This window comes from Eschrichtius robustus, chromosome 7 (assembly GCF_028021215.1).
Source record: "Eschrichtius robustus isolate mEscRob2 chromosome 7, mEscRob2.pri, whole genome shotgun sequence".
In the NCBI taxonomy this organism is placed as follows: domain Eukaryota; kingdom Metazoa; phylum Chordata; class Mammalia; order Artiodactyla; family Eschrichtiidae; genus Eschrichtius; species Eschrichtius robustus.
Window position 1 is genome coordinate 119284039 of NC_090830.1, and position 11901 is coordinate 119295939.

At 42.7% G+C, this 11901-nt stretch overlaps 1 pseudogene; it reads left to right on the plus strand.

Moving 5' to 3' along the window:
• Window positions 1-1296: 1296 nt before the first annotated feature.
• Window positions 1297-5357, plus strand: LOC137767195 (nitric oxide synthase-interacting protein pseudogene; annotated as a pseudogene).
• The last annotated feature ends 6544 nt before the right edge of the window (window positions 5358-11901 follow it).

The following is an 11901-nucleotide window of genomic DNA, read 5'->3' on the forward strand; positions in this document are numbered from 1 at the left end:
GTGCCCATGTAATGAGAAGAATGATCTAAATTTTGCATCCTTCTGTTCAGCCATTTTTTTCATCAGTTCATTCATTTATTCAACTATTCAACAGCTATTTCTTGAGCACCCACCTGTGCTGGGCCCTGTGCTGGAGACTGGGGATATGGATGTGAGAAAGACAGCCCGGGTCCTGCTCTCATGAAGATAAGACCCGGTAGTAGACCAAGACTGAACTTCATTGGAAACATGTCATCCATCCTAGAAGGGCAGGGCATAGTCACCAACTCTGTCTCTGTTTTACCATGTGACCTTGGGAAACTCTCTTGCCCTCTGAGCCTCTGGTTCATTATCTGGGCTTTCGACCAGATGCTCTCCAAGATCTATACCATTGTTTCTTGTGGCCTCCAACCAAACATGACCGGCTGATTGGCAGCCATGCTTCTCTGCAACACAGATACATCTGGGTTCCTAAGAAACACCTCTGGGGGACTTGGAAGTGGGTGAAACGATGTCATTGGGGGTGGTTTCACTAGGCATTCTGGCTTTCTTTCCATTCTTCCTTCATTTTTCTAAATCTCTGCTCTGTACTGGCTAGGCAAAGGAAGATGCATGCGCCGGCACTCTCAGTGTGTTTCTTCTGAGCCTAAGAGTGATAAGACAAGAGGAGGGGGGGTGCAACTTAAAGATTCTTTATCCATCCTGATCACTTTTCAGGGAACTAATCTAAAATCCAGGGAGCAAAGTAACTTGATTAAGATCCCACAGCAAAAAGGAATCAGTCTGGGGCCAAGATGTACACCGCCAGGCTTGCAGTGGCATGCTCCTCCTGACACCAGCATGCTGCCAGTGTTCCCACATCCTGGTCACTTGGTCCTCATGGTCTAGGGGGAAAAGAGTAAACTGGGAGTCCGTGCTCTCTCACCAATCCACTGTGCAGCCAAATCACTTAACCCCAGTAGCCTCAGTGCCCACAGCTGCAGGAGGCCAGATGTCGTAATGCATAATGCTGTTGTGCAAACAGAATGCAGGTCAGTGGTCAGACAAAGGAGCTTTTAAACTCAACAGTGCTACATCCCTGCAAACCACTGGAATCATTGTTGTGGAAATGGTAGCAGTAGTAATAGCCATAGTAAATCATGATAGATAAACTTCACCCAAGCCCATCAGGATTTTTGTCCATTAAATGTGTGGCAACCAAACTGCCTCTGTGGTGTCCACAAAAAAATGTTTTGTAAAACTAGATTATACCTTTGAAGATTTCTGAAATATTCTAGGAACAATTGATATGAAGACTTGTGTACAAAACATGAGTGGATGTCGTCAGATCAGCAGCTCAGCCACGTAGGGCCTCTGCCACCACTTCCATCACTAATGTGACTCACCGAGGACTCCTCCATGTGCCATAAATGTGTAGTTAGACCTCCCACCTGAGACTCTGACTTTGGAGCAAACTGACTTTCAGTGTTCATATTTGTTGCTCTAATGCATTGGATTTATTATTATTATTATTAGCATCATTATTAGCATGGAATTAGCATTAGCATTTTTGAGAGGGAAGTTTTTGCCTCCAAGTGGTTGATTCCCTGGTCTGTTATGGACATGCTATTTCCTCAGTTCAGGAAAATACCGTTCTCAGAAAAATAGGAAAATTAATCATTGGATCCATCCAGTCCCCTATCCATCCAGCCCTTGGGAGAGGATTTATTTATGGAAAGTGCCAGCTTCAAAGTCAGAAAACCAGTTTCTGCATTACGTTCCAAATTCCCCAAATACCTATCTGAGTCTCAGTTTTCTCCTTGAATACATGGAGCCAATATCTTCTTTTTCCCCTCCTCATAAAGGGTTTTGAGAAGAAAATAAAAAGCAAAAGTTATTATAAACATGGAATGTTGAAAAAGAATGAAGTACATACCAAGTAGTTGTATAATATAGAGAGAAACTAGCCAATACATAAGTCTTTATCTTGTGCCAGACACTGTTCTAAGCACTTTACATAAAATAAACACTATTGACTAGTAATAATAATAAAGAGTAAGTTTAATAGAAATTTATCCATATGGATGTTCACAATTTTCAAGCAAAGCATCAGCACTTTTCAGCTCTCTCCACGCACAGCTGTGTCTCAATTCCAGGACAGGAAGTAGAAGAGTTGCTGGGCCATGTGATCTGTAGGAAAATCTGTGCAGACTGTTCTACCCCTACAGGGCCTTGAGTGATTGGCTCCTGACTTGAAATCCTCAGTTCAGCAGATGGAAAAATAGTCTTTCCCACAGGGAAAGAGGAAGAGAGTGAAATTATTTGCTCTCCTTCTGATATAATTCCCCATGCCAGGATTATGGTGTCGGCTGCAGTCGTAAACCCCATGGGTGAAAAGATAACTTAAAATGCACATTTCATTCCATTTGTAGGTATTTCAAAGGACCTCAGGGTTGATGAGGAGACAAGACAGTAATAACATGCCAGTTAGTTAAAGAACTAGAGGATTGAATGGCTTTGTTCAACTACTGCTGAACTGATGTGCCCACATATAGATTTAAAATGCTGGCTCCCAGGCGCAGGAGCTAAATAAACCCACTTTGTTGTTGTTGTCTTTGTTTTCTTTCCCCAGAAGGTAATATCTACCGTGTAGTAAGTGGAAGTTTCTCCAAGACAAACACGCACTAACAACTTCCAAAAGGGATGGGGCCCAGCTGGGGCCAACAGAATGCGCGGTCTTGTCGATCATTGGTGAAGATAACATAAGAACTAAAAGAAGGAGACTGCCCGGCAGGTGAAGGCCTACGAGAAGCAGCGGGGCGCCGGGCGTGAGAAGCAGAAGGAGCTGCAGAGGGCGGCGGCGCAGCACCCGGCGGGGGAGCTTCCTGGAGAAGGAGGCGGCCACCGAGAGCCGGCCCCTCGACCCCTTCACGCCCAAGGCCGCCTCGGGGAACTACCCAGGTGATGCCCTGCAGGCAAAGACAAGGACAAAGCACTGCCCAGCTTCCGGATCCCGCCGCTGACCCCTGAGGAGAAAGCCACGAATCGGGAGAAGCCGTCGCGCCCCGTGACCTGCCCCACGTTCGGGAAGCGCTGCGCATGTCTGCACGCCCCACCTGACGCCCGTGTGCTTCAGGCCGCTCCACAGCTGAGTGGACCGCGTGGGGCTCGTGACGCGCAGCGAGCACTCCCTGTGCGCCGGGACCCGCGAGCCTGAGCAACGCTTCGCCGAGAGCCGGGCTGCGGTCCTCTGGAGCCGTGGTCACCCTGGAACGCGTGGAGAAGCCGGTTCGCAAGGACCACGTGGACCCCGTGAACCGGAGAAGCTCATGGACCGCGGCATCATCGTGCTGCAGCGGCTCCGGAGTGAGGCTGCGGGTGGAGAAGTCCAGGCCACTACGGTAGCTGGTAAGCTGACTGGCTGTGGGCACAGCCTCCATTTTGTTAACTGAGCACATCTCGTATGCCTGGCAGTGTATCGGGTGCTAGCTGGGATTTTAAGGGGAATAATGTACTTTCTGCCCTCAATAATACCAAGCTGCCATTTCTTGAGTGCCAGGGTTGCTGGGCACTGTTGTTAAGTATCCTGTATGTATTTGTTAATAGATCCTTATTAGCAGTCCAAGAGGTGGATGCTATTCAAAAAGTTTACAAATAATAAATGCCGGAGAGAGTGTGGAGAAACGGGAACCCTCCTACACTGTTGGTGGGAATGTAAATTGGTGCAGCCACTATGGAGAACAGTATGGAGGTTCCTCAAAAAACTAAAAATAGAACTACTGTATGATCCAGCAATTCAACTCCTGGGCATATATCCAGAAAAGCTGAAAACTCTTCCTCAAAAAGATATATGCAGCCCAGTATTCATAGCAGCACTGTTTACAGTAGCCAAGAAGTAGAAACAACCCAAGTGCCCATCAACAGACACTTAGTTTAAGAAGATGTGGAATTGATAGATAGATAGATAGTGGAATATCACTCAGCCATAGAAAAAGAATGAAATATTGTCATTTGCACCAACATGGATGGACCTAGAGATTATCATAGTAAGTGAAGTAAGTCAGAAGAAGACAAATACATGATATCACTTATATGTGGAATCTAAAAAATAATGCAAATGAACTTATTTAGAAACAGACTCACAGACATAGGAAACAAACTTATGGTTGCCAAAAGGGAAAGGGAGGGGTCAAGGGATAAATTAGGAGTATGGGGTTAACAGATACAAACTACTATACCTAAAATAGATAAGCAACATGGATTTACTGTATAGCACAGGGAACTATATTCAACATCTTATGATAACCTATAATGGAAAAAAATCTGAAAAAATATATATGTAACTGAACCACTTTGCTGTACACCTGAAAGTAACACAATATTGTAAATCAACTCTACTTCAATTAAAAAAAAAAGGAGGATGCTATCATTATCATCACTATACATATGAGGAAACTGAGACACAGAGTTTAAGTAACTTGCTCAAGGTCACTAGCTAGTGATTGGAGTTGCTGGGCTTTGAACCCCAGCAGTCTGGATTCAGTGCTCAGGAGACCAACCACTGCACTCTACCACCTCTCCTGTGGGAGAGGGGATATAACAGGCACAGGCATAATCACCCTTCGCTCAGTGCTACCCAAGTGGTTTGCAAATATGTGCTTCAGAAAAGGGACGTGGTTGATCAAAGAAGGCTTCGTGGAGGCAGAAGACTGTAACAGTCTTCCCTCTTTCCTTTTTGTTATGAAGCGTGTAGAACTCCACAGGCAGGGATGGGTGGAGGTCACCTGCAGCTAGTGGGAACAGTGTGAGCCAAGTCATCCTGATACAGAACACTGCTTCTCACACTTTGATGTGAATACAGGTCACCTGTTTATTGTTGCAAGGCAGTCTAAGCACAAGGGGTGTTAGTGAGACTCCAACCAGATGAGGCTTTTCCCCAAATTCATTATCTGCCCTTGTTTAAAATGAACATGCAGGCACATAAAACAAGTCCTATTAGGGTCTCTTTATTCTTCTCCAAGAAAACTTGAAACGTTCATTTGACCCAGTAAAATTCTTAATAACCTTCTTTTTATGTCCCTCTTTTAAAATCAACTGTATGTGTTCTAAGAAAAAATGATTAATGACTAGTGAGAATGTTTCCCTAATTCCACAGTTACTTTCTTAAACTTCCCAACTTAAAAATGCTTCAAAAAAATGCTTCAGGTCTGAAATTTGCCTAGAAAATCAATTATTTACTTAATGTGTGTTATAATTTTCTTTCAAATAATTATCTAAGGGTTGGAAAGAAAACAAATTGGGCTGAAAAGCTCAAGTGTGTAACTTTAAACCTGATCTCCCTGACAGAAATCGAGAGAATTTGTCACTATGAAATGAGAAGGATTAATGAGCATCTGTGAGTGAGGCCCTGGTTTCCTGTGGAGGGTGTGTGTGTATGTGCATGTGCATGTGCACATGTGTGTGTGTTTTCACATAAGTGCACTGCGTGTGCACATGCATATATGTGTACCCATGGATGATCATTAAAGAATAAGTGTCTTTAAACAAGAGGCTCATGTTCAGCCCCAGTGGTTGGGAGTTGAAGTAAGTGCCTGTGTGGCAAATCCCCACCCACCCCTGCTGAAAGATTTCTCTCTGCATCTCTAGGACAACACCTGAAATGTATGTGTTGTAGCTAACTCCTTAGACAGGTATAGGATGTTTTAGTCAGCCACTGCTGATTCAGTGAAAGTGTAATTATCAAACACTCTGTATTCTCCCACAACTGGATTCCATGGGTCATGGGAGCTTTGCTGGAGGACATGTTGGAATCATGAATTGGAACCTGGGCTTTTCAGGGCACCTGATGGGACAGTGCCCTGGGCACTAATTAGGTAGCAGCTCTTGTAGACTGAAAAACAAATGCGCAGCCTGAAAGTTGAGAGCTGTGTTTTACTCGGTGGACGTTCTGAGGAGACAGGACTCTCAGATCCCTCTGAGGGATGCTCTTAGGAGGCGAGGGGCGGGCCAGGATGTATAGGAGTTTCTGCAACAAGGACCAGGTAGTCGGAACATCAGAAGACTACTGTTCATTAAAGAAAACCAGACATCTCAGATTAATGAAATTAGTGCTTTTCTATGCATGGGAAAATGCAAAGTCTGGACTCACTGAAATCACTCCTTTGATACGCGCCTCAGCTATCTGGGGCCAGTACCCTGTGTTTTCACATCCTGAGTCTCCTCAGGGTGCACTGTTGAGAGTGGCTGCATCAGTTGGCTGCTAGACGGCAAGCATTCTGTGTCCATCTTGCGTTCCCTCAGGGCTCCCCTTAAGGGCGGCTGTAATGTGGTGGCTTGATGGCTGCCACATCCTTTGTTTACTGATGTGGCAGGTGGCATTTTTAGTTCACACTCTGGTACAGGTGACCAAAGACCCACTTGGTTAATTCGTCAGCTCCGCAAATTTCTGGGGACCCATTCCGTCTCCTAAATCATACATTAAAATTAGACATGATTTTTTGGTCCTGTGGACAGTCTTCAAGGCTTAGCTTGACACTCCTCACCACTACAGAATTTTTCTTTCTTATGGCTCAGGCAGAATCAGACCCAGGGCTATCTTCCCTAGTAGGAACAGGCTTGACATTCTTTAGAAGATTTGCAAATAATCTTCAAACCCCTATGTCCCCTTGGGATACCCTACTACCTCCCCCAGACTAATTAGGATACAAGAGAAAAGCCCTGGGTAGAGATTCTGCCTTCCCTCTCTCTCTCTCTCTCCCTCTCTCTCTCTCTCTGTCTCTCTCTCTGTCTCTCTCTCTGTCTCCTTTCCCACCTCAAGAGCTCTCTCTCTTTCTCTCCCTCCCTCTTTCTCTTTTTCTCTCTTTCTCCTTCTCTCTCCCTTTTTCTCTTCTCCCTTCCTGCCTTCACCTTGCTTATTTACATATCGCATCCATTTTCTCTTGGCTTACTCTTACTTATCCTCAAGCCTCAGATTTATATCATTTTTTTCTGAAAAGTCTCCCCCAACCACCTCTTCAGTCTCCCACTCCCCAAATTACATTAGGCACCATCCTCTGTTCTCCCTTTATCATATTTATTATCTTATCTGGTAATTATCCTCAGATGGGATTGGCATCTGAAATGGGGTAGGGTCGGGGAGCAGTCTTATAGGACTGAATCTTCAAATTGTGGAATCTGTTACTACCTTCTGGTAGACAGTGTCAGAATAGAATTGGACTGTAGGACACCCAGCTGGTGTTCAGAGAATTCCAATTGGAATTGAGTGCAGAACCTTTATAGGAAGCCACACATATCTTTCTTCTTTATGTGAAAGTTCAGCTGAGCCTTCTCCTGAATATGAGAAATGGTCCTTGCCATATACTTTTTTATTTTTATAAATTTTATTTATGTATTTATTTATTTTTTGGCTGCGTTGGGTCTTTGTAGCTGCGTGTGGACATTAGTTGTGACGAGCGGGGGCTACTCTTCGTTGCGGTGCACGGGCTTCTCATTGCAGTGGCTTCTCTTGTTGTGGAGCACAGGCTCTAGGCACGCGGGCTTCAGTAGTTGTGGCACGCAGGCTCAGTAATTGTGGCTCTCAAGCTCTAGAGCGCAGGTTTAGTAGTTGTGGCGCACAGGCTTAGTTGCTCCGTGGCATGTGGGATCTTCCCGGACCAGGGCTCGAACCTGTGTCCCCTGCATTAGCAGGCGGATTCTTAACCACTGCGCCACCAGGTAAGTCCTTGCCATATACTTTTGAAGGACCATTATTGTCAACCCAACACCAAATAATACTGTCATCAGCAAGATAGATGCTAAAATGGAGAATGCTGACCTCTAGCTAAGATTAGAGTAGGAGTGGGTTACCATCTGTTAAGAGCTCTTTGGGTGCCAGACAGTGTGCTAAATGATTTGTATACATTATCACAAGCGCTATGGGAATCTTATTCTCTCTGTTTTACAAATGAGAAACAGGCTTGGAGAGCCAAGGTGACTTGGCCAAGGCCACACTGCTCACACACAGGCAAACTGGGAATAAGACTGATTTATCTGTCTCCACGTTTCACGGTTTATCTGCTGCTCCACACCACTCTGAAACCTCAGTTAATCAGAATGTTCAGGGAGTGTTGTGATGGAAAGGGCTTGCAGTCTGGATGTAGAAATTAGTGTGTGTTGAAGGCGACCAGTTTTTAAGTGTTGGGTTATATTACTGATGTGAACCTGTCTGTTGTCATTGCTTTCTCCCTTAGAGAGAGGACAAAGGTAGATAATACGCTGAATAATTGGTTATTTCCATCAGAAGCGTGCTGGCTAGTAAACACTACATGCATTGTTTTTCAAATCCTACCTTCATTCATAGAGTCCTGAAACTTACACATGTGTACAAGGGTCTGCTCCCTTTGTGTGAAAAACAAAAAGTCTTTTTAAAAAACTTTATTGAATTATAGTTGATTTACAATGTTGTGTTCAATTTCTGCTGTATAGTGTAGTGACTCAGTTATAAATATATATATATACTTTTTCATATTCTTTTCCATTATTGTTTATTACAGGATATTGAATATATTTCCCTGTGCTATACAATAGGACCTTGTTGTTTATCCATCCTATGTAAAATAGTTTGCATCTGCTAATCCCAAACTCCCAATACTTCCCTCCCCCAGACACCCTCCCCCTTGGCAACCACAAGTCTGTTTTCTATATCTGTGAGTCTGTTTTTGTTTTGTAGATATGTTCATTTGTGTCATATTTTAGATTCCACATGTGAGTGATATCATATGGTATTTGTCTTTCTCTTCCTGACTTCGCTTAGTATGATAATCTCTAGGTCCATCCGTGTTGCTGCAAATGGCATTATTTAATTCTTTTTAATGGCTGAGTAATATTCCATTGCATATATATATATATATATATATATATATATATATATATATATATATATATATATCTCACCTTCTTTATCCATTCCTCTGTCGATGGACATTTAGGTTGTTTCCATGTCTTGGCTATTGTAAATAGTGTTGCTATGAACATAGGGGTGCATGTATCTTTTCAAAGACAATATCTTTGTCTGGATATATGCTCAGGAGTGGGATTGCAGGATCATATGGTAACTCTATTTTTGGTTTTTTGAGGAACCTCCATACTGTTTTCCATAGTGGCTGTACCAATTTACATTCCCACCAACAGTGTAAGAAGGTTCCCTTTTCTACACACCCTCTCCAGCATTTATTATTTGTAGACTTTTTAATGGTCATTCTGACTGGTGTGAGGTGGTACATTGTTGTTTTGGTTTGCATTTCTCTAATAATCAGCAATGATGAACATCTTTTCATGTGCCTATTGGCCATCTGTATGTCTTCTTTGGAAAAATGTCTGTTTAGGTCTTCTGCCCATTTTTCAATTGAGTTGTTTAGTTTCTTGTTATTAAATTGTAGGAGCTGTTTGTGTATCTTGGAAATTAAGTCCTTTACCTGTCCATCGCATCATTTGCAAATGTTTTCTTCTAGTCTGTAGGTTGTCTTTTCGTTTTGTTCATGTTTTCCTTTGCTGCACAAAAGCTTATAAGTTCGATTAAGTCCCATTTGTTTATTTTTGCTGAAAAGCAAAAAGCCTTAGGAGTAGAAAGATGCTAGTAGAGGAGGGAACACAATGTGTGTAGAGGACCTACAGCCTCTGCAGTGCACGGAGAATGTGCATCACACAATGGGTCCCTGTATTTCTTGCCATATTTCAGTAAAAGAGAAAATAAGAACAGTCAGAGTGAATCATGACAGAATGGACAGTGGATCGGGTCAAGAGTTCCAGCCCCAGTTCTTCACTTCCTCTTTGTGTGACCTCGGGTGAGTCATTTTATCTCTCTGGCTCTCGCTGAACTCATCTCTAAACTGAGCAGTTTGGTTTAGGGGATATGTTACATCTATTGGAGAAAAAAAATAAATGGATAGTGATTCCCCTGGGAGTAGGAGGTGTAATGACTGAAATAGAGTGTGAGGGGGCGGTTTGAGGTTCTGGTAATCTTGAACTGACTGCTGTTCCAAGAAAGTGTTTATTTACTTCGTGAAATGTCATCAGTCTGTAAGCTTACTATTGGTGCACTTTCTTTGTGTACTTTATTCTTCAAGAAGAAAGCTTACATTAGAAACAAACAAACCAAAAAATACTCTAGGCACTTTAAATCCTAATTGGAAAAAAAGGTCAAGTATAAACATAGAAAAATGTTTTTTAAAGTGTTTAAACCCCCTATGAATCTTCATCTCATTTGAAGAGATAAGTAGCTATTAGAAAGGAAAAAAAAAAATAGCTCGGCTCCAAATCATGATAGGATAGTTTGGACGGCAAATCATCATTTACATGGTCACCTATCACAGATTTTCCTTTTGAAATATGATCTGAATACTACATAGTCTGATTTGTTTTAATACCCCCTATTCTGAAGCATTATGATATTTAATAAGTTGAAGTAGGAGGCAGTAAGGTGAAACCTACTGTTACCAAAACCACAGAATTCCAGCAGCAACATTGTTACCCTATGGTTCTATGATCCCACAACGCAATATAATGAGACTTAAAGGGTGTCAGGACACGGGGACACCAGGAGTGTGGGAAGGGGATGACCATCAGTCCTGTGAACACAGATCACATTTAGATGAAGGTAACCCTTTCTTTACCATTAAAAGCAACCTATTTTCGTGTAACCTGAGTTTGCAATGAATGGGGTGTAAACAGTTGAGGGTTAGGAGGAAGGAACTCCGATACTTCAGACACTGAGGCAGCACAGCGGCTTCAGCTTATGAAACAACAGCAGAGGAATGGGAATCACTCCGACCACTGTGGGACAGAACGCCAGCCCTTGAATCAGCATATTTCAGAGGTGGCCCTCAGGCAGGCTTGGCAACAAAGCATATTCTCCAGCAGAAGTCAGCACCTAAAAAGACAAGCATTAGTGTTAGAAAACTGATGTCTTATAAATGCGGATTTATGAGAATGTAAATTGGTACAACTGCTTTGGATCCAGGATTGCTTTACCAGCAATCCTGGTAAAGTTGAGGATATGCATCCCTGGTGACCCAGCAATTCCCCTCCTCGGCTTATACCCTATAGAATCCTGCCCACAGGTGCCCACAGCACACGGGTAAGATTGTTGCTAGCGGCATTGTTTGTAATTCCGTCAACACAAGAATGGATACCTAAATTATGATACATTTGCACAACAGAGAAGATGCCTGGACCAGAAGGATGTGTATCAACATGCATTTGTCTCACAAATATACTTTTGATTATAAATGCAAGTTTCAGAAGAATACAATATGATAATATTTTGTAAATTTTTAAAACAGCCAGAAAATACTGTAGTTTTTTTGTTAGGGATCCATACATACGTAGTAAAGATATAAAGAGTAAAAACAGGAATGATGAACAAGTTCAGTAACCTCCCTGAGAAGAGACGGGGGATGAGGGGAAGATTCGAATAGGTAGAAGCATGAGACGTTCATAGGCGAATCACTATGATAATACAATTCATCGTATTAATCTTTATACCTTTTTGTATATCCAATCTTTTATGCAGTTTTTTAAAAATTTAATTGAAAAAATAAGAGTGAGATTTACTCACTCATCCATCCATCCATATGTTCATTCATTCAGTATGTATTTATGAGCATCTACTTTGTGCCAGGCACCCCTTTAAAGTCAAAGAGGAAAATGAGAAAAGTAAAAAGGATAGTCACTGACCTCAAAGGTCTCATCAGGATAAAGAGACACACAGAGAAACTTAGACAACAGTGTAAGACTCCTTCCTTTTACAGTAAAGGAGTCTGTGTCGAAAAGGAAGATACAGCTTGGGGCAAAAGTACACACAGAACCTGCCTCCCAGGCATGTGGCTAAAGATAAGGGTGATCATGGGAGGAAAGCAAACCCAGCTCCACGGTCACAGGACACAAAGCTCACATTGGATTCTTGGC